General features: G+C 33.1%; 1 protein-coding gene across 9 annotated transcripts in view; it reads right to left on the reverse strand.

Annotated features, from left to right (window-relative positions):
* RNPC3 (RNA binding region (RNP1, RRM) containing 3) overlaps window positions 1-13,792 on the reverse strand; it is an 83,582-nt gene that overhangs the window by 37,445 nt on the left and 32,345 nt on the right. For 3 of the 9 annotated variants that reach the window (XM_082653793.1, XM_082653794.1, XM_082653792.1), the window contains exon 15: window positions 11,704-13,384. The gene's annotated coding sequence lies outside the window, so the exon portion shown is untranslated. Of the gene's footprint in view, window positions 1-7,269; window positions 7,531-11,703; window positions 13,385-13,792 lie in introns of those variants that run through there. The other 6 variants (XR_014296693.1, XR_014296694.1, XR_014296696.1 and 3 more) reach the window with 5 other exon arrangements.

Below are 13,792 nucleotides of genomic sequence, written 5' to 3' on the forward strand. Positions count from 1 at the left end.
CATCCTTGAGTTGTTTCTGATCTTAGAGGAAATGCTTTCAGCCTTTCAGTATGGAGTATGATGTTCACTATGAGTTTTTCATATAAGGATATTATTATATTGAGCTAGTTTCCTTCTGTTCCCAGTTTGTTGAATGTTTTTATCATGAAAAGATGTTGAATTATGTCAAATGCTTTTCTGTGTCAATTAAGATGATTGCGTAGTCTTTGTCCTTCATTTAGATTTGATAGATTTTCATATGTCGAACCATCGTTGCATTCCAATATAGATCTCTCATAGTCATGATGTATAATCTTTTTAATATGCTCCTGAATTTGGTTTGCTAGTGTTTTGTTGAGGAGTTTTGTATCAGTGTTGAACATAAGGGATATTGGCTTGTAGTCTTTTCTTGCAGTGTCTTTGTCTGGCTTTGATATCAGGGTAATATTGGCCCCAAGAAATCAGTCAGGAAGTTTTCCTTCCTCTTCAACTTCTGTGAAAAGTTTAAGAAAAACTGGTTTTAATTCTTCCTTAAATGTTTGCTAGAAATCAATAGTGAAGCTATCGGGTTCAGGACTTGTCTTTATTCTGATCACTGATTCAATCTCCCTACTAGTTACAGGTCTATTCAGAATGTCTATTTCTTTGTAGTTTAGTCTTTAGTAGGTTTGTATTTCTAGGAATTTGTCCATTTTATCTCGTTATACAATTTGTTAATGGAGAACTGTTACAGTACTCTTATAATCCTTTTTATTTCTGTAAAGTCTGTAGTTTGTCCCCACCTTCATTTCTGATTTTAGTAATTTAAGTCTTTTTCTTAGTCCCTGTAGCTATAGGTTTGTCAGTTTTGTTGGTCTTTCTGAGCAATCAACTTTTGATTTTTATTGATTTTCTCTATTTTTTATTCTCTATTTCATTTATCTCTAATCTTCTTCCTCTGCTACCTTTGGGTTTAGTTTGCTCTTCTTTTTTGAGTCCTTTAAAAGTTGTAAACCTAGCTTGCTGATTTGAAATCTCTGTTAATGTTAGTGATTGTAACTATAAATCCTCCTCTTAGACCACATTTGATGCATCCCATAGTTTTGGTATGTTGTGATTTTGTTTTTATTTTTTTTAAGTATTTTTTTTTTCTAATTTCCCATGTAACTTCTTTGACCCACCGGTTGTTCAAGCGTGTGTCATTTAATTTCAACAATACTGTGAATTTTCCACTTTTCCTTCTGTTATTCATTTCTAACAATCCCATTGTGGTTGGAGAAGATACTTTGTATATCTCTTTTCACTGAAACTTAATTTGTGGCCTGACATAGGGTCCATTCTGGAAAATGTTTCTCGTGCACTTGAGATAAATATGTATGCCATTGTTGGCTACAGTGTTCTGTATATGTCTGTTAGACAGTTATTAAGTCCTCTATTTCCTTACTTCTGTTTGACTGAACTATCCATTATCATTATTAGGGTCCTGAAGTTTCCAACTATTATTGTAGAATTGTCTATTTCTCCCTTGAACTCTGTCAGTTTTTGCTTCATATATTTTGATGATGTGTCATTAGGTTTGTAAATGTTTATAACTATTATATCATTTTGCTCTATTGAAACTTTCATTAATATGTTTTTCTTTGTCTCTTTTAACCTTTTTTTGACTTAGTGTATTATTTTATCTGATATTAGTATAGCCACCCCTGCTCTCTTTTGATTATTATTTGCACTGAATATCTTTTTCAACACTTTCAATCTATTTGGTCTTTGGATCCAAAGTGACTCTTGCAGATAGCATACAGTTGGATCAAGTGCTTTAATCCATTTTCTCAATCTTGGTGTTTGGCCTGGAGGTTTAATTCATCTATACTCAAAGTAATTACTGAAAAGGAGGGACTTACTTCTGTCATTTTGCTTGTTTTTTATATGCCTTATAGGTTTTTGTTTTTGTTTATTTTTGGTCTCTCATTTCCACCTTAACTGTCTTTTATGTTTAGTTGATTCTTTTGGTAGTAAAATGTTTAAAATACTTTCTCACTTTCTTTTGTGTATATTCTGTAGCTCTTTTCCTTGTGGTTACCATGGGGTTTACATTTACCATCCTAAAGTTATAACATTCTAATTTGAATTCATACTAGCTTAACTTCAGTAACATACAAGAAGTGCCTTTACAGTTCTGTCTCCAGTCCTTTCTCCCCCAAATTACATCTTTATACATTGTATGCCCCTAAACATAACTATTTTTAAATGTATTAGTCCCTTAAATTATGTTGAAAACATGTAGAATTAGACCACAGCTACAATAATATCAATACTAGCTTATAGGCTAACAATTGTCTATTCAATGTATTAGTCTGTTAAATCATGTAGATAACAAGTGTAGTAACAAACCACTGTTACAATAATACTAGCTTTTATAATTGTTCATGTATTTCCCTTTGTTAAGATCCGTATTTCTCCATATGGCTTTGAGTTATGGTCTAGTGTCCTTTCATTTGACTCTTGAAAGAGTCCCTTGAGCATTTCTCACAGGCAGGTCTAGTGGTAACAAACTCTACTGCTTTATTTAGGAATGTCAATTTCTCCCTCACTGTTGAAAAATGGTTTTGCCAGATATAGGATTCCTGGTTGAATTTTTCTTCCTTTAGCACTTTGTATATGTCAGTCCACTCCTTCTGGCCTCCAAAGATTCTAATGAAAAATCTGCTGATAATCTTATTGAGAATCCCTTGTATGTGAAAATTCACTTCTCTGTCTTTGTTTTTATAAGTTTTATTATGTCTTGATGTGGATCTTTGAGTCAATCTTACTTGGAATTCGTTGAACTTCTTGGATATTTATATTCACGACTTTCATCAGACATGGGAAGTTGTCAGCTATTATTTCTTCAAATATTCTGTCTCTTTCCTCCTCTCTTCTGGTACTCCCACAGGGTGCATGTTGGTCTGCTTGATGGTTTCCCATAGGACTCTTATGCTATGTTCATTTTTGTTCAATCTTTCATCTGTTCCTCAAACTTGATAATTTCCATTGTCCTATTTTCATTGTCCTATGTTCACTGATTCCTTCTGCATACTCAAATCTTCCTTGGAGCTCCTCTAGTGTATTTCTCATTTCAGTTATTGTACTTTCCCAGCTCCAGAAATTTTTGGTTTTATTTTAGATTTCCTATCAATTGATATTTCCATTTTATTCATAAGTTGTTTTGCTTTTACTTTCTCCACATCTTCTATTAGTCCCTCGAGCATCTTTAGAACAGTTATTTTAGTCTTTGTCTAAGTATAGCTGCCATCAGGTCTTCTTCAGGGATAGTTTCTGTCCATTTAGTTACTTCTCTTTGAACCACCCATATTTTCCTGTTCCTTTGTATGTCTTGTAAGTTTTTTCTTTGAAAACTAGACTTTTTTTTTTTCGGTATGCGGGCCTTTCACTGTTGTGGCCTCTCCCGTTGCGGAGCACAGGCTCTGGACGCGCAGGCTCAGCGGCCATGGCTCATGGGCCCAGCCGCTCTGCGGCATGTGGGATCCTCTTGGACCGGGGCACGAACCTGTGTCCCCTGCATCGGCAGGCGGACTCTCAACCACTGCGCCACCAGGGAAGCCTGAAACGTAGACATTTGAATTTAACATTACGGTAACTGAAATCCATATTCTCCCTCTTCCACATGGTTTGCTCTTTTTTTATTGTTTTTGGTTTTTTGATTATTGTATGGTGTATCTGTGTTAAGGACCAGCCTGATGTGTAAAACCCAAGGTCTTCTCAGACTTTTGAGCCTTTCCCTGGGATTAGTGGGCAATTTCTAATTTTCCCCATATGTGCAGTTGTTTTTGAATATCCTAGTTTTTAAGCATGTCTGGCTCCCCAAAGGGGAAAAGGAAAAATAAAGAGGGAGGGGAAAAGGGGGTGCCTGCCTTACCATTCCCCTGTAAGTCACTTCAATGGGGCAGCAGATAGAAGGGACAGCTTACAAAAATGGGAGGAGGTACAACAACCATGGCTGCCAACCTCTTTGTACCTCTGTGATCAAAAGCAGCAATTAACAATAGAGCATAGATTCCCCAGTATTTAGAGTTCAGGGTCCTTTTGCCCACCCTGACTCCTACCAGCTGCATGCAAGGTGTTCCAGGATACATACATGGCTGCCTGCCACATGGTTGGGGTTGGGGGATTGGTAGCTGCTACTATGAGCTGAAATTAACCTAAATTAACTACAATTTATTGTCCAAGGCTTCCCCTGGAAGTTGCAAGCTTTTAATAGACTCCAGAGTTCCAAAATAGTGACATCAGGCAGATTCTGCTGGTGCAGCTGTCTACATGGGGAGATGGAATCCTGGTACTTCCTACTCCACCATCTTCCCAGAAACCTCTTAGGTATAGATTTTCATGTGAACATAGTTTTTTTTTTTGTTCTTCTTGGGTAAATACTTAGAAGTGTTGTGGATAGGTCACATGTAAGTGTATGTTAACTTTATTACAAACTTCCCCAAACTGTTTTGCAAAGCAGGTGTACCATTTTATACTTCCACCAGCAATGTATGCGAGCTGTAGTTGCTCCACATTCTTGACTACTCTTAGTACTATCAGAATTTATCTTAAGGCTTTCTAATAGGTGTGTGGTCCCATCTTATTATGGTTGTATTTTGCATTTGTCTAATGGCTAATCATGTTTAGCATCATTTCATGTGCTTGCCATCTGCAAATCTTTGGTGAAGTGTCTTCAAATTTATTGTTCATTTTTGTTTTTGTTTTGTTCTTACTGAGCTTTTAAAGTTCTTTATATATTCTGGATACACTCCTTTGTCAAATATATGTTTCCCAAAGACTTTTCCTAGTCTGTGCCTGCCTTTTCATTCTTCATAGTGTCTTCTAAACAAACAAGATTTTTATTGGACAAAGTCCTATTTAGTTTTTTAATGGATCAAACTTCTGGTGTTGTATTTAAGAACTCCTTGTGTAAGCAAAGTCACACAGATGATTTTGCTAGAAGTTTTATAGTTTTACATTTTGGTCTATGATTTATTTTGAATAAATTTTTGTGTGAAAGAAATTAAGGTTCATCTTTTTTCGGGGTGGGGGCACATACAGGTGTCCAATTATTCTAGCATCTTATATTTAAATGACTACCTTTCTCCACTGAATTGTTTTCTCATTTTTGTCTAAAATTAATTTACTATACATGTGGGTCTATTTCTGGACTTTTCTGTTCCAGTGATCTATGTGTCTATCCTTCTGCCAAATACTATGTTACTTATTCTAGCTTTATAATAAGTCTTAGAAGTATGTAATCTAAGTCATACAACTGTTTTTCAAAATTGTGCTGGCTATTCGAGTTGTTGCTTTTCCAAAGAAATTTGAAAGTCAGCTTAGCAATATCAACACAAATATCCTGCTAGAATTTTCAATCTGAAATGAATCTATGTATCTGAGAAGAGGTGACAAAATAATCGTGAGTCTTACGAAACATGTACACAGTGTATCTCTCCGTTTATTTAGGTCTTCTTTATTTTTTTATCAAAATTTGGTGGAGGGTCTTCAGCATACAGGTCTAGTACACATTTTGGTAGATTTATACCTAATTATTTCATTCTGAAACTACTGCAAATGGTAATTGTAGAAAAAAATTTCAATGTCTAACTGCTCATTGCTAATGTACAGAAGTATAACTGATTTCTACATATTTACTTTTAATCTTACAATCTTGTTTAACTTGACTACAGGAGCTTTTTGATTCTTTGGGATTTTCTACATAAACAATCATATCATCTCTGTATAGGAATAGTTTAATTTCCAATCTGCTTAGCTCTTCTCTTTCTCATTTTAAGCACTGGCTGCCAGTGAGATTTTGAATAGGAGTAGTGAGGTGCCCTTCCTTGCCTTGCTTGCCCTTTCCTTAGGGAAAAAACATTTAGCCTTTAACCATGGAGTATCAGGATAGCTGGAGGCAGTGCAAACACTTTTCAGCTTAAGGAAGCTCTTTTCCTAGTTTACTGAGTTTTTATTAAGAATGGATATTTAATTTTGTCAAATGCTTTTCTTTCACTTATTAAGATGATCATATGCTTTTTCTTCTTTAGTCTATTGATAGGATAAATTATATTTACTGATTTCCAAAGATTCAATAGCCTGCATTTTCTAAGATAAACTTCTCTTGGTCATGATTTAAATCCTTTTAATGTATATCTTGATTCAACTTGCTCATATTTTGTTGAGGACTTGTGCATCTATATGAGAAATAGGAATATGTAGTTTTCCTGTAACTTTTTTTACCACCAGGATAATGCAGGCCTCTTAATATGAATTTGGAAGTGTTCTGTTGTATAGTATTGTTTTTTTTCATTTAACGTTTGGCAGAATTCACCAGTGAAGCTATTCAGCCCTCCAGGGAGATTTTTAACTACAAAGTAAATTTATTAGATATAGAATTGTTCAGGTTACCTACTTAAAAAAGGTTTGGTAGTTTAACACTTTCATTGGCCCATTTCATCAAAGTTGTCAAATTTATGGAAATAAATTTGCTAAAAATACTCCAATATCATCTTCTTACAATTTGAGGGGGAGGAGGGGTTGTTTTCCTTGGCAGCAACGTTAGAACTTTTTCCACTTTATTCATCTTCTCAGGAACTAGTTCTGTTTCCAATGATATTTTCAATGGTTTTCTGTCTATAAGTTCATTGATTTATGATTATTTTTATTATTTCCTTGCTCTGCATGCTATGTGCTTAATTTACTCTTTTTTCTAGTTCCTTAAGGTAGAAGGTTAAACCTATTATTTTTCTTCTTTTCTAATATATCTAATATAGCCAAATTCTCTTTAAACCCTCCTCTTAGCTGTATCCCCCAAATTCTGATGTTGTATTTTCATTTACATTCAAATATTTCCTAATTTTTCTTATAAAAAAGTCTGCTTTCATCCATATATAATTTAGAAATGTTATTTAATATCTAGGAACTTGAACATTTTTTCAGATATTTCTTTTACCAATATCTGGTTTTAATCAGCTAAAATCAGAGAATGTACATTGTATGATTTAAAGTTCTGAACTTATTAATGTTTAATGTTTTGTGATACTGACTCATTTGTCTTCTAAAGTATTCACTGTTGTTTAGTTCTTGGGGTTGGGTAGGAAGAAAAATCTTACTCTTTTTAAACAAAAGGATGGATACACACAGTTCAAAAAGAGACATAACATCATATTGTGGTATTACAATTTCATAAATGATGATTAGGAAAAAAAAAGTCTAAAAATCCTCCTGGATGGGGGGGGGGGGCAAAAAATGGCTAAGAAACACTAGATTAGAGGTGTTTGACTATTTTATTTTTCATTTAAGATGTGATATATTTGTCATACAGAAAAGTGTAAAAAAAATATAACAGACCCCATATCTCAAGCCCCAGATTTAACAGATGTTAACATTTAGACAAAATAGTCTTCAGATATCTTTTTTAAAGAAAAATCCAATATATACAGAACTACCCAAACTTCAATCTCTTTCCCTTCCACCTTTTTCTTCCATAGCAAGATAGTCAGTCTTCATAAATAATAGATAATATTTTGTGTATCTTATTAAGCTCTGAAAAGGTTTAAACAATAAAGAAATTAATCAGTTACTCAGATTTTCTTCTGGAATTCTTAGATTTTCAAAGATCCTGGTATATAAGTAGTATAAAAGTGGTATATTGATACTATACCATAACTTAAAAAAATAAAATTTCCTGTGTAGTCAAATACCTTTTACTCATTTCTGATATGTATAAATATACACATATATTTTTAAAAGAATATAATCCCTTTAAATCTTTGTATATTAAATCATAGATACCTCATTTGATCTCCCAGTTTTTCCCCATGGCATTAAAGCTTATGCTTACTATGTAAAGGATCTCTCTTTCCTGGTACTTTTTCCGTATTCGGTGAGTCTTTGTTGTTTATTTTAGATTCCCTATACTGGCCTTTGTGTGACTGCTGTATCTCTACTACAGTTTGCTTTCAGGAAATGCCAGAGTAGAATATATAGTAGTTTAAGTTCTTGGGGTGGGAATTCTATTTCTGAGAATCATCAGTTCTATCTTTTATGTGCCTAACACATGTAGTTAGCTCTCATCTACTGAACAGTCCTACTGAAGTCTCTATTTTTCATTTTACATGCATTAGTAAAGGAAATTAAATGTAACAAAGTATCTTACTAATTTTATTAAACTTCTCCATTACTCACAAAGGCAAGTGTTCTCTTCTTACAGGGTGGTAAAGATCAAATTACTATACCTAAGCACTCAGTACTATGCTTTTTGAATTTTGGATACTTAATAGGTATTGATTCCTTTCCCTTACTTCCTTTCAAAGACTTAATCTCTCTCAACATTGATTTTTGAAGGAGTCTCATTTGAACAGAAAATACCTTCCAAATCCTCTAAAACAGCAACTTGTATGCTACTACTTTTTATTTGGTGATTTACCTAATCAGGATTATGCTGATGCTGTTCATGACTAGGGTGAAGTTACTCTGAGAGCATATGCCTCCTTAAATTTTACACCCTAGGAGCCTCCCTCCCTATACACTAGTCCCTGCCATTGTAAAAGGCATAAATGGAAAACAACCACACGGCAGTAAGAGTTTTATATACTGTATATTGTAGTAAAACATTTGCTTTTGCCTGCCTAATACCTAAGTTTCTCTTTTGATTTCACAGTGCTTTGCTTTTCCTTTAGAGAACAAGTCATTCCCAACTCTCCTTTCATGTGGTTTATATGAAACTTCACTTCTCACCTCAGAGGTGACATATTTGACCCACACTTGACCAGTGTGCCAAATCCCTCCAGCAAAAAGAAAAAGGTACTTACTGTTTAAAGTAACTGAAAAATTCAATGACAGACTAGCTATTAGGGCTTTTGCTGTGGGATCAAATTATAAGTAATTCTCCAATTCCATGATGACTTTTTAAAAAACTCATGGGTTGGGGGCAGTTTCTGTACAAGTCCTAGAAATCTTTCTAATTTTACTTACTTGAGGCACATGCTCAGTTTATGAAGTAGTCATGGGGTTGGAATGTGCGTTATCCATAAAAAGGTTAATTCATAGACACCAAAGATCCTAAACTTATCAAAATAGTCTCATGCTCCCTAAGTGTGGCAAGGAAGAATCTGGGCATCTCAGTGATGATCACGGTGGAAAGATGACTAAAGTTTTATCTAAGACCTCGGAATTTTTACATCACCTTCAGGACCAGGTGAGTTGAGAACCACCACAACCACCACCATGACAGCTAATGTTTATTGAAAACTTGATTATATATATAATATATAAATACCAGATTTTATATATATATTATATGAAATATAAATACCAGATTTTATATATGTATTTTATATATATATATATATATATATATATATATATATATATATATATATATATATATATATACACACACACCAGGGTTAAGTATTTTATATTCATCTGATCATCTTTACAACAACCCTGAGGTAGGTATTTTTACTATCCGCATGGAAACGGAAAAAAAGGTACAAAACTTGCCCAACGCCATAAAGCAATTAAGCTATACACACAAGATTTGAATTTAGAACCTATACCTGTAAAACCACTTTAATACACTATTTCTCAGTAAACTAGTTAGGCTGAAATTCCTGTCACTGTGGAAGGATAGGGACTCCAGAGTTTTATTTAGGTTGATTTTTAAAAATATTAGTTTTTGGCATACCTGACAGATCTAAATGTTCTAAGGAATAATTTTTTTAGCTTTTGATTCACTACTCCTGTCGTAATTTTTGATAATTTCAAAATCCACTTAGATGATCCTTTCAATACCTGAGTTTCTCAATTTCTTCAATTCATCTCTTTCCATGACCCCACTTGCATTCAACTACCATGTTCACGTTCTAGAATGTGAACTTAGTCACTAATTACTGCACTCTAATACTGTCAATTTCAGTCCCTTTCTCTTATTTCAACCTCCCAAATTTCCTACCTCTAGAAATTAACTACAACACATCCTCAACCACACTGCAATCTCAATGGATCATACCATTTCTCCACTGTGCCTCAAACTTCTTCCTTTTATTAATTTGCTCATTATTAATTTGCTCATTAATTTGCTCATCCTCAACCACACTGCAATCTCAATGGATCATACCATTTCTCCACTGTGCCTCAAACTCCTTCCTTTTATTAATTTGCTCATTACCAGATTACTTTCCATATCCCTCCTTCATCATCATTCTCTTGATTATAGCAACACACTTCCCTTTCTCCCTTTTTGTTGTATTCACCTGGGAAAATTCCAACTTTAATCATTTGACTCTGTGTCTACTCAATGATAGGACCAAGGTTAAACTTAACTGGAGAAAAACACAAAACCATGTTGACTGATCTCACTTAAATTAATAACCATGGACTTCAAGTATGCATTTTAAGTAACGTCTAGCAATTCTTCTAAGAGTCTATTCATTCTCTCACTTTCCTAAACATCTATTTTACATCTTCTTTTCTTTCCTCAATCCATTTTTCCCCAACACTTCTTCCCTCTACTTCATGACCTTGCTTCCTATTTCACTGACAAAATGTAACAAAACTTTTATATGCTCCCACTATATGTACTAAACTGCAAATACCTAGACATACATAATCTGTCCTTCCTTCCACTGCTATTAATGAGCTGTTTACACACCCATCTTTAAAACTAACCCTTCTATTTGTACACCACATCTATGGCTCCAGCAATATTCCTCTCCTTCTTCCATCATGTTCTCTACTAGCTTAGTCCTATTAACACATAAATCTGCTATATCTTCAATCTTTATAAAATAAAATAAAAACAAAAACCTTGATACCATACCCCCCTATAATAACAGACCCTTTCTCTACTTCCCTAGAGAGTAAGACTTAATAGAGTTGTCTTCAGAACTCATCTTTCTTGCATCATTAACAGACCTGACATGTTTAATCATTCCTTCCTAGTTGAGATTTTTTTCTTCATTTGGCTCTACCTATTCCTAGTCATTCTTCTTTGATGTTTTCTTACCACTTGACATCTAAATGTTAATATGTTCCAGGGTTCACATTCTCATTCTTCTAATTCCTATCTTTAAGTTTCTCATTTGCCTTATTTCACAAAGCTGTGAGTAAAAGGGAAGAAGCTATGATTCACAACATCATTCCAACAAAGATGTGACTCTAAGGTAAAACTGTTATTACATACTCACAGGAGAGTATCAATCAGAGCAAATTAAATAAAACATATCGAAGTTTCATACTTAACAGAGAGCTAAAATTAATTTCACTAAGGGAACAGAATAATTTTATATGAGAAACATTTACACCACTGAGTGACATTCTGATAGATCGGGGGACACAAAACTGGAAGACTAAGTTAGGGCAAGGATACAAATTCCCTAAACTGTGAAAAATCCCCCACTACTAAAAAAACACAAAAACAAAATCAACAACAAAAAGAATCATCAAAACTCATAGCCAATCAAAACCACTCCTAGAATAATTACAAGAAATAAGATTACTATAAAAAAAAAATGTTAAGTGCATCAGTATCCAGGTAAGAATGAAAAAAGGGCAATATTTGTAATCATAAAAGAAAATTTATATTTAATATAAAGCCACTTTAATAAAAAATTGATGTAATTATCAAATTATACTTTCTTTGATGTATAAAACATAAAGAAAAATTAAGATTATTTTATTGGAAAGAAAATGATTTATTATATATGAGGAAGATGATTAAAATACATGTGATATATCTCTAATAAACTGATTTAAATGCATATAGTTTTAATTTTTAAATACACTTTAAAAGCTGTTACGCACAGTTCCATAGTCCAGGTGGTCAATTTCGTCTCCACAGAGTTGGAAAGCACTTGAGATATATGAAAAATTCAAATGGAACCTAAAATACCATAGAAATTCATTAAAAGTAATCATGATTATAAAACAGTTCACTAGTTTTAAAATAACTAAAAGCTAAAACATTTATATTTAGAAAATTAGTGAATCATGTCAGTACAAAATTTTAATTGTCTAAATAAACAGCTTACACAGAAACTGATTTATAACATTAAAAAATAAAACATTTTAACTGTGCCAATAGAAAAAAGTAACAGCAATTTCAGTATCTCTTAACTTTTTGTACTCAGAGTGACAATGATTAACAGAATTTTTCATTGGTTTCATAGTACTATTTATAGCAGGATTTGCAAGAAAGAAATGTAAAGCCTCCAGTGCTTTATTTTCCTACTTATAGAAGTTTAGATGGTTAGGTTGGTGTCTCGGATCCACCTTGACATTTTAATCTAACAAGTAGAATCCAAACTGGTCAGTCCTTAGAACTACTAAGGGACCTTTTTAAATTAGATTCTTGGTCCCAATTCCAGAGATTCTGATTTATTAGCTCTAGGGCAGAGTCCAGGAATCTTTATGTGTAAAAATCCATCCTCAGTAGTTCTCAACCTTGGTTGCACATTAGAACCAATACTTTGGGAAATCTGAAAATCCTAATATGTATGCTGCAATCCAGACCACTGAATCAAAACTCTGGGGGAGAAACCCAGGCATCTGTATATTTTTTAGTTTATTATTATAGTTTTCTTTAGTCAGTATTTTTTGAAAAAGTTCCACAAGTCATTCCAGTATGCAGCTAAAACTGAGAACCACTGTTTGGGTGGTTCTGGTTATCAACTAGTCTCCTCTTACATACCTACCAGAATTTTTCTTTCCACTTATTGAGCTACCCTGAGTCAACATTATGTATTCTCCTTTCTGTTACTCTTTTCTTATTCCTTTTGTTTTACTTTGCTTAGAAAAAGAAAGAGGAAAAAAGATACTTCTACTTGCTATCTCAATAATAAAACCTCAGATGTAAGGTCTGCTACTCTTATTTGGAATTTACATTGAAATCTAGTTATTTAAATTTTTAACAAATGTACTTTTTAATAGGAAAAAAAAAAACCCAAATTTTACAACACATTATATATATAGAACACCTAAACCAGATACATCATGAAAAAGAAAACATATGTTACTGAATTAGGTTTAGAAAATACAAAATAGAAGAAACAAGAATAAAATTTGTGTTAAAGCAAATGTATACACTGTCCAAGTAAAAAGCTGACCTGATTCACTAACTTTCCCTGGGAAAACTACATAACCTAAAGGATAGCACAGAAAATTAAGCAAGAAATCTAAAAACCACATAAAAGATTTGTTCAATCAACACAGGTAATTTTTAAAATACTTCATTTCAATACATTGTAAAAAAATTACTGCTTAAACTGGATCAATGGGTTGGGGAGAGACAAAACATTTGCAGGAAAATCAAAAAAACACTGCCCCAAAAAGGATACGACAAGAAAGGATACACTTTGTATGACAGTATTACAGCAGTATTTACGCAGGAATGCTTCTAAAGAAGAACAGCAGAATGCAATTTAATTTTTTCTTATTTTTCATGTTAGATTTACAAATAAAATGATTTTTTTAAACATACACTGAAAATGGTTAATTTCTTCTACGGTATTTGTAAGACTTCTGGCTATACTAGTATAGACACTTTACAACAAAATTCAAATATTCAAGGTGCCTCCCAAAAGGAATAAACATTAGGCAAAATTTTCTTTATATAATTTTTTCAGCTTAACCCTCAGTAATTCTGGCTCACTTACTTCATGTTCTTCCAGTATACTAAGGCAGAAAGATTTAAAATAATAAAAAACAAAAGGAATATATTTCTACTCATCTTTCTTAAATCAATGTAATACAAAATGCTTAATTCTACCATTTTTAATCATTAAATTACTTAAGTATGAATTAA

Source organism: Grampus griseus (genome assembly GCF_964374135.1).
Source record: "Grampus griseus genome assembly, chromosome: 1".
In the NCBI taxonomy this organism is placed as follows: domain Eukaryota; kingdom Metazoa; phylum Chordata; class Mammalia; order Artiodactyla; family Delphinidae; genus Grampus; species Grampus griseus.